Source organism: Etheostoma cragini, chromosome 18 (assembly GCF_013103735.1).
Source record: "Etheostoma cragini isolate CJK2018 chromosome 18, CSU_Ecrag_1.0, whole genome shotgun sequence".
NCBI lineage: Eukaryota > Metazoa > Chordata > Actinopteri > Perciformes > Percidae > Etheostoma > Etheostoma cragini.
This window is the reverse complement of record NC_048424.1, coordinates 20184334-20192567: the sequence shown is the minus strand read 5'-3', so window position 1 is coordinate 20192567 and position 8234 is coordinate 20184334. Positions and strand designations below refer to the sequence as shown.

Sequence of the window (8234 nt, the reverse complement as noted above, 5' to 3'; positions counted from 1 at the left end):
CCCGCTGGTGCTCTAGCCCGCTAATGTTACCAGCTCCATATAATATGCAGATAATGGCGCGTGAGCTTGTCTCCTCCGTGTCGCCCCTCGCTGCATTACAGCGGATCACACGACACGGCCTTGCCCTGCAGGAATACAAGCCCCTTGTAATTGAAATGAATAAGAGAGGGAGGAACACGTCTACCGAGAGCTCCAAACTTCTCTCTCTCTCTCGTCGGTATATTCAGTGGGGATCCAGCCTTCAGCTGGCACCGCCGTCCTCCCCAGCTCTGTCACGGGGGCTGGGGCTCGTTGGCGTGGCTGATCGGCAGTGGCGCGGTCGAGGAGAGGAGCTCTCAGCGTGGGGTGCCGGAACGGGGACAGTCCCCAACGGTCTCGTGCTCCCTCTCCCCCTCTTTCTCTCTCCCTCTCGTGTGCAAATGCATATCCATCTCGTATGATCTTCGGGTCTTCTTCTTTCCCTCGCTATGATCTCCCTCTTCCCGCTTCCCTCCCACTCGCTCACTCCCTCTATCTTTGTTGCTCTCGCGCTCTCCTTTCCCCCAAGGCCCGGCCTTCCTTCATCTGAATCCCTCTTCCTCCTTGAGTTTTTATTTTTTATTTTCTTGAAGCGAGGTGAGTTTTGGATTCATGAGCAAAGAAAAAGTAGTCCTGTTGCGGGTATTGCAGCACCTGTTAAACTTACTGCACTTTGTAAAAAGTAAGTCACATCTTTTCCCCCTTCTGCTTGTTTTGGACACATACTCTTCTTTTACCCGCTTCAACTTTTTCTCCCGTGCTTGCTGAAGTTTAAGTATTTCAGGGACATTTTTTGTCTTCTTCTTCCCGTTGCACCCTCACTGGATATGCTCTTAACTCATTTGCTTGAGGTTTCTGCAAAGCAAAATAGGCGCACATGTAGTGCAGTTCATGCACCCGTGGCACACTCTTCCCCCGCCTCTTCACTTCACCCATCTGTGGGGGCAATTACATGCCCCCCTCCCATCCCAGCCACACACACACTCAGCAAAACCGCATTCATCCCTCAGTACACCTGCATCCCTCATGTTTCTAACAGTCCCACAATGCCCCCCGACTACCGGCCTACAACGCCCCGGGCTCCAGTGAGAGCAGATCATTGTCATCTTTCTCTCTCCTCTTTCGATCCGCTCCCCACTTTGGTGACACGCGCATTATTTATTTTATGACTGAGGACTCAATTTAAAACCCCTCTTTCTCCATCAGTCACACGCCACACAATGGCGTTGTCCTTATCTACCGGAGTGTCCTTTTTACAACACATCAGGGCACCATAACACACCAATAAATTCTACTGTTTCTAGATACGTACACACTGAAAACCCGCGGTTTAAATTCACCCAGACGGAAGCAAGTGGCAATGAAAAAAAGGATTACAGTTTGCTCTGTGTGATAGCTGTAAACAAGTAGCTCCTCCCCAACTTTGCTTCTTTTTTCTCTCCATGTTTTCCTGCAGAAAGAGAATGAAGAAGCTGATTATGTTTTCCCCTTGGGATTCAGGAGTTTACTCTGTAACTTTGGGAGACAGAGGACAAACTGCACGCGAGTCGCCGTGACATCGCTGACCATGTCCGGCGGCCCAATTACCTCTCTCCAAATAAGGCGTGCGAAAGCGAGGCCGGTGCATCTGTACACATGGTGTCTGTTACTCCCCAATTATTCCTGCATAAGCAGATTGTGTGGAACATCAAACTGGGAATGTGATGGCTCGTGTGCGGGCTGCCTCCAGCAGAGTGCTCTTTCTTTTCCTATCATTTGATCTTGTATTGTAATCCCAGGTGCTTTGAATAATTTATAGGATACAGCTTCTCGTTAAACAATAATTTATATGTGTCTATGAGAATTGATTCCACCGGAATGCACATCTAAATAATGAGAGAAACGGCTGTATTTCATCTATAAGGGGAAGCAGAGAGATAATAATAGCAAAAACATGGGGATTTCAACAGCAACAACAACAACACTGGCAACGAAAATTATAACAATAATAATGATAAATCTGATCATAATAATAAATTAAGTAGTGGGATTTCATTTGCTATTGTTCCAGCTTAAGTTAGCTAACTTCCTTTAATAAGACATGCATAATGTTGATATGAGTTCTATGCAGATGGATATGAAAATGTATGTCGCCACTCGAAAATCAAAAATTTGGACCTGAAATGGATGTCCACATTTGGACTTTGAGTCATTTGGCTCGTCTTTCTCTTAACAATACTGCATGTACTTATTCACATCCACTTATCAATTCACAGGAGGGGACCACTCTCATGCATGATACATTTATTGTTAATGCGAAAGGCTTGTACCGCCCAGCGCCGATGCCCTCGGAGAAATGATGCAACTGATTTCTTCTGAGGCGGAACAATCAAAATGTTCATCAGAGGAGAAGATGCGAAAGGGTGGAGATGTGTGTGTGTGTGTGTGTGTGTGTGTGTGTAGATCAAGACAAAAAGTGCACAAAACATTAGCTAACATCAGATGTAACATTAGGTTACATCTGCTTATTTGTGTGCATTTTCGAAATGTCCGGCACATACTACATAGACAGTAAACTGCAGTAATCTGCATTTTCTTTTTAAAAACAGAGAGTTTAAGAGTGTCAACACTCTCACCTGACAACCCTGACTCTCACTCAGGATTTGATAGTGACTGAAATCCGACAACAACAAAAGAACACTTCCTGTGCAGTTAATGTTATATGGTGACACTGCGGCGTGGCATGCATGACAATGAATGAGAAAACGCAGTGTTGGTTAAGGTGCAAACGCTGTGAAGAAAGTTTTTATTGGGACCTCTGTAAAAGGAGGAAGTTCGCCCACTTTCTTTTTTCTTTTTTTTTTTTTTTACAGGAAGTGCTGGGGACCAATTATCCAGAAGTGTGACGCTGTCAGAAGTCTCCAGGTTTTGTCAAGTCTTTTGACACCCTGCCAGTGTTGTTCTCTGGGATATGGAGCTGTTGAGATTCTTCTTTTTTTCCCCCTGAAACGGGATGAGGGGGGGGGGCGAAAGACTGCATTTGTGAGTAGCCTAAGGGGCCTCGATTTAACTTCTCCTGGTCCATTTTTAATTATCATTTTATTTTATTTTCAGGCTATGCGATAAGCATTCTGTTGTCGTTTTTTGGTTTGGAATCCCCTTTTTCCACATATTTTACAGTGTCTTGAATTGAAATAACTGACATTAAAACGCGTAAACGTCCCTCATTAGCGACACGATTCGAAGACGTCGTCGCTATCACGGGGAAATCAGAAAAATAAGATGATAAAACGTAGATTAGCATTTTAGGACTGCCTGCATCTAGTGCATCATTCTGCTTCAAAGAAGAAAAAGATAAATGATGATGCCATTAAAAGTGAACTAATTAAGGAATGCTTCTTTTAAAAACTCATTAACTGCACCCTCATTTACATAATGATGCATATTAATTAAGTTTTAATGAATCTGAGCTTCCATCAAGTCTCCTCTCCTTGGCAGTGGAGCCATCTCTACAAATGAATAAACACTTCTCTTAAGTATATTTCTCCCTCCAAATGGGAAATGGGTTTTAAACAATAGCAACAAACAAACAAAAGCCTTCAATCTCGGCTCAATAGAAATCGACATAATTCAAGGTCAAACTTCAACGGGGAAAAAAAATCGACGTAAGCCTCTGATTGGTTGAAACAAACACATATTGAAATGGTTTCGAAAAAGAGTAGCTATTAAGTGAAGTTTTTTTTTTCCCTATGTAACATATTTATTGAGAGAAACGTTTCAACAGCTTTTTTTTTTTTTCCTTGTTGAGAAAAATCATTAATTCCACACTGTGTCTTTATACGGAGAAAGAGTACAGTGACAGGCTATGGGTTGCTTCTAATGAGATGCATTTTAAATTAGAGCGCACCTCTCACATTGCCAGCTGGTGCCTGCTCAGGTGCCTCTGTGTTGTGAATGACGGAATGCACGCACACGAGCATGAGCGCAAATTGATAGCATGTGAATATCAGTCTAGAGACACACACACACACACACACACACAGCATCATCATCACCCTCTGTCCCTACCATAAACCCTCCAACTAAAAGAGCTTTCCTTTCCTCCCAGTGGCGGCTGGGTCTGAGTGACTGGTGTTAATCCACGCTTTAATTCCTCTTAGTGGAATAAAAGTCATTACATACAGAAATGTAAGGGACATTTTCCCGCAAAGGAAAAAAGCGGAAGTTCAGGAGCCAAATCTCTTGGAAAACAATTGGATCTTTAGGAGGAGTTAAGTTCTGGATTTATTTGGAGCCATTCAGAATAAAAGCCAAGTAGAAAAGAAAGTTGGACTTGATATGTTGTTATATATCAGTTATTTGGAAGTGGCATGAAACAGTTGTGTGTAATAGACTTGGTACTTCTGACACACACACACATACACACACACACCACCACCACCACCACCAGAACCACCACAGCATACTGTAAGTTTCAAAGTGAGCGAATTCCAGCAGAAGTTTGGCAGGGATATCAATGAGTGTACGAGTAATGTGAACAGATGAACACTGCCTCGTTGGTGCGTTCGTTTGCGTGCCCTTGCGTCTCCCCAGCTGGTTTAGTGGCAGCCAGGTAAGCAGGTAGGAGGGGGAGAGCGGCGAGCAGCCAGGCGGGGCCCGACGCCGGCGCGCCTCTGAGCCAGACGATCTCGGAGGGGTGAGAGGTCACGGCGATCAGATGATTGGAACTACAGAGGGAAAGTGTGTAGCCATGTAGGGAAAATGGGGGAAGCAGATGCCCGTTAATTAGGGGAAATGTGACGGACAAGATTTGATCAGCGAGGGGTACGGCTGCCTCCTGCAGCACGGCAGCTGTTGCGTTGGGGGATGTTGGTGGGGCTGGTGTGTGTGTGTGTGTATGTGTGTGTGTGTGTGTGTGTGTGTGTTCCCGTCCCCACAGGGCACCGCCACGCTGCACAGACATGCCAGGAACCGTCCGCAGGCCAATGCAGTGCCCTATGGAGAGACTATTTACAGCGCGATGCAATTCAACTCATTAAACCCTCAGATGAAGTTGCATTTGTCAGTGTTAACTCTTAGCGGGAAACTTATTGTGTTTTTGTTGAATTTCTACATTTATAGTTTTGTTTTTTTTAAAGTCCGGGGTGGCAATATTTTCAGTATTCATGCACTTAGCCAGCAGGCAAAGAAATACAATGAACTAGGATCAATTTAAGCCATGAGTAGCATACTTTTTTTTTCTTCTTTGTGGATCACAATAGGATTTAAAACTAATTTTTTACGAGTGTGTGGTCCTAAGAAAAAAATCTTTGACTTTTCTTTTGTTGTGTTGATATTTTCTCACAGCCCGTAGTTATGCGTGTCACTGTGTGGGCTTACATGTCAAACAGTTATCATGTTAGACAAGTGCTTAGTGTGATGGGTGTGTTATGCACGCTGCCACGCAGGTATATCGGAAGTCAGAGTCATATCTTGAAAAAGAAAAAAAAATATTCTAAATATAATTTAACCTGCCTACCTACTACTGTTTCAAATCTTTACCTCGGAATTGTGACTCAGACTAGTGACCTCAACATTTGCCGTCAGCCCTCCGCCGACGGACTCTTTTGTCATTCTATTTCTGAAAACACAAAATGTCCCACGCTATCTGTCACTTTTGTCCTTTTACTTCGAGAAAAGTGGAGTTTCAGTAAGCGGCGTAACTTCTCCACCTATGACTCTCTTTCCGTCTGTCTGTCAGCGCTCGTGTCTCCTGTTTGTCTCACAGTGTTTCTATCTAAGCTCGTGTCAGGTGTTCATGCTATTTGCTCCGAGTCTAATGCTCTTGTCTGGGAGACGTAATTAGCATGCTGTGAGACAGAGTGACATTATGTTTGACAATGCCGGCAGACATTACTAACACAACCCTCAACTAGATCATGATTCTTCAAAAATGTTCGCTATGGTAAAAAACATGGAAAAGTGTAAAAATAGCTCACGGAGACAGACTTGCTGTTAGTTCAGCTCGTCTAAGACAACTTTAAATTCCTAGGAAATTGAAAAGTAAAATGTATGTTTGGAACTTGAAAATGAAAATGCAGAAGGTTCCAAATGTCAATTCATGGTCATTGTGGACCAAGAAGAACCGATTAAATGCATTTTCACAGGTGTCAACATGTGTGTTAAACATATACCAATCAGCATCAGTATATGAGGGCTTAATGTAAGGACAGATGTGGGTCACCGTGACAACCACAGTAACGCTGCCTTCAAATGGTGTCAAGTACATGCCGACATTTTAAGACAGACCGGAGGCCATGACATTTAAAAAAAAAAAAAAAAAGTTTTGTGGATTGTAAATTAGCACATTGTCATTTTGCTTGTGCAGAGATTTTCTTTGTAATTCCATAATAATAAATGATAAATAATGCATTTTATGTACTGTAAATAGTGCTTTTTGCAACACCCAAAGACACTTTACAGAGTTTTTATGTGTCGTGATCGACATCTCTGATTTTAATCGCAAATTGGTTGGCGTTTTGGGAGGTGTATGGACGGGATTTCAATACTACTGTGCATAAAAATGGGAAGAAAAATTATAAAATGGTAGCGCCAGTACCCAAAATACTTTTTTTCACTTTTGTAGATCGGGAGGAAGTGGACTGGTCTTCCATCTTTATTTGCAGTATGCAGTCTACGGTTATATCCACAAGCTTACAAGTTGCATATAAAAAGTAGGGCTGGGCAACATGGGAAACATCAAATATAACAATATTTATGACCTAATATCACAATATTTTTGACCAAATACCTCAATATGGACATAGCTTTCCCAAAATATTTACACAATGAGATTTTTGATAAATAATCATCAGTAATGTGTATATAATGACTTAAAATCTAAGACGATATCTAGTCTCATATCACAATGTCATATACTATCGATGTATTGCCCAGCTCTAATTTAAAGGCAGCAATAATTTCATATTCACATTCTGAAAGTTAAAAAAGTCAGAAAATGTTGCACACCATTAAAAAACAAATAGCATTTGAAAGTACAGAAGGCCTCAAGAGAAACCCAAAAACATGAAGAAGAAGAAAGAAAAACACACACATATGGTGTATGAATATAATAGTGTCCATTGGTGTGTTTTTGTATGTGGAAAACTCTGTTTTGTGCAAGTGCTTTCATACCTGTGCGCTTTTTGATGCACTTCAGATGTTTTCTGTTAAATTCATCAGCTCATCGTTACAAGCTGCAGAATACGGCATGTGAAGGAAAACATAGCGCTGCCGAGAAGAACCCCCCCCCCCTCCTCCCTCCCCCCAACACCCACACCACCACCACCTATTAAAACTTATCTTTCTTTAATCAATTGTTAAATGTCATAGACAATCATCATTTAACACAGTCTTCCTGTGTGATTCTTTTTAATCTGGCTGTAAATAGGGCAGCCCTGTCTATCACATCAGTTTCTGCCGCACACCAGAGACTTAAGGTGTTTCAACAATAGCTCGAGATAAAAAAAAAAACAAAGAAGCACTTTTTTTTTTTTTTTTGCTCCCTCCCTCCTCATCTCAAATCCCCGCAGAGAACACCAAAGGTATGAAAAGTGAAGAAAGGAGGAAATAAATCCAGGCGATGATGAATAATTTGAACGTGGAAATGAAGCCGTTTCAGGAGTGAGTGAGATACCTCACAAGGAGCAGCCATGGGGAGCGCACAATTAGGTCACCCAAAATAAAACGCTATCCTCCGGAAAGTCTTTCTTGGAGTTGTCAAATCCAATATATTTCAGCGCCAACAGAATTCTTGATTTGGCTGTGAAGTGAGAGGGCGAAAGAAAGTGAGTGAAGGCCTATTTGAGAGCTCAGGACCGCGTTCATTTCATAATTTATGTTAAAAAAAAAAAGGGGACTTTTCATTTCAAGTCACACTATCCTCCAAGGGGGGACAACAGCCACAGCCATATTGTCTAGCATGTGTTAATGAGCATGACGTGCTATGACAATAGCTGTTATTCTGTGAGTTTTATGAAAGCTTGCAGAGGCAATGTTTCGCTCTCAGTGGCTGTGTATTAGATTTAATGACACTCAAAAAGCGGCCTAGCTCTGGAGCACGCGTGTGGCCGCCGCGGCACCTCATGTTCCCGAGCGCGCTAACAAAACTTTGGGGGTGGTGGAAAGTTTACAAAGCATCAATGCGCTGACAAAAGTCAACAAACCAGCCAGCCAGCATCTCTCTCTCTCTCTCTCTC

At 42.6% G+C, this 8234-nt stretch overlaps 1 long non-coding RNA gene across 1 annotated transcript in view; it reads right to left on the bottom strand.

Annotated features, from left to right (window-relative positions):
* Positions 1-5762: 5762 nt before the first annotated feature.
* LOC117961818 overlaps positions 5763-8234 on the bottom strand; it is a 19829-nt gene continuing 17357 nt past the window's right edge. Inside the window, exon 4 of the long non-coding RNA XR_004660503.1 lies at positions 5763-5773. This is a non-coding gene — a long non-coding RNA (uncharacterized LOC117961818). The remainder of the gene's footprint in view (positions 5774-8234) is intronic.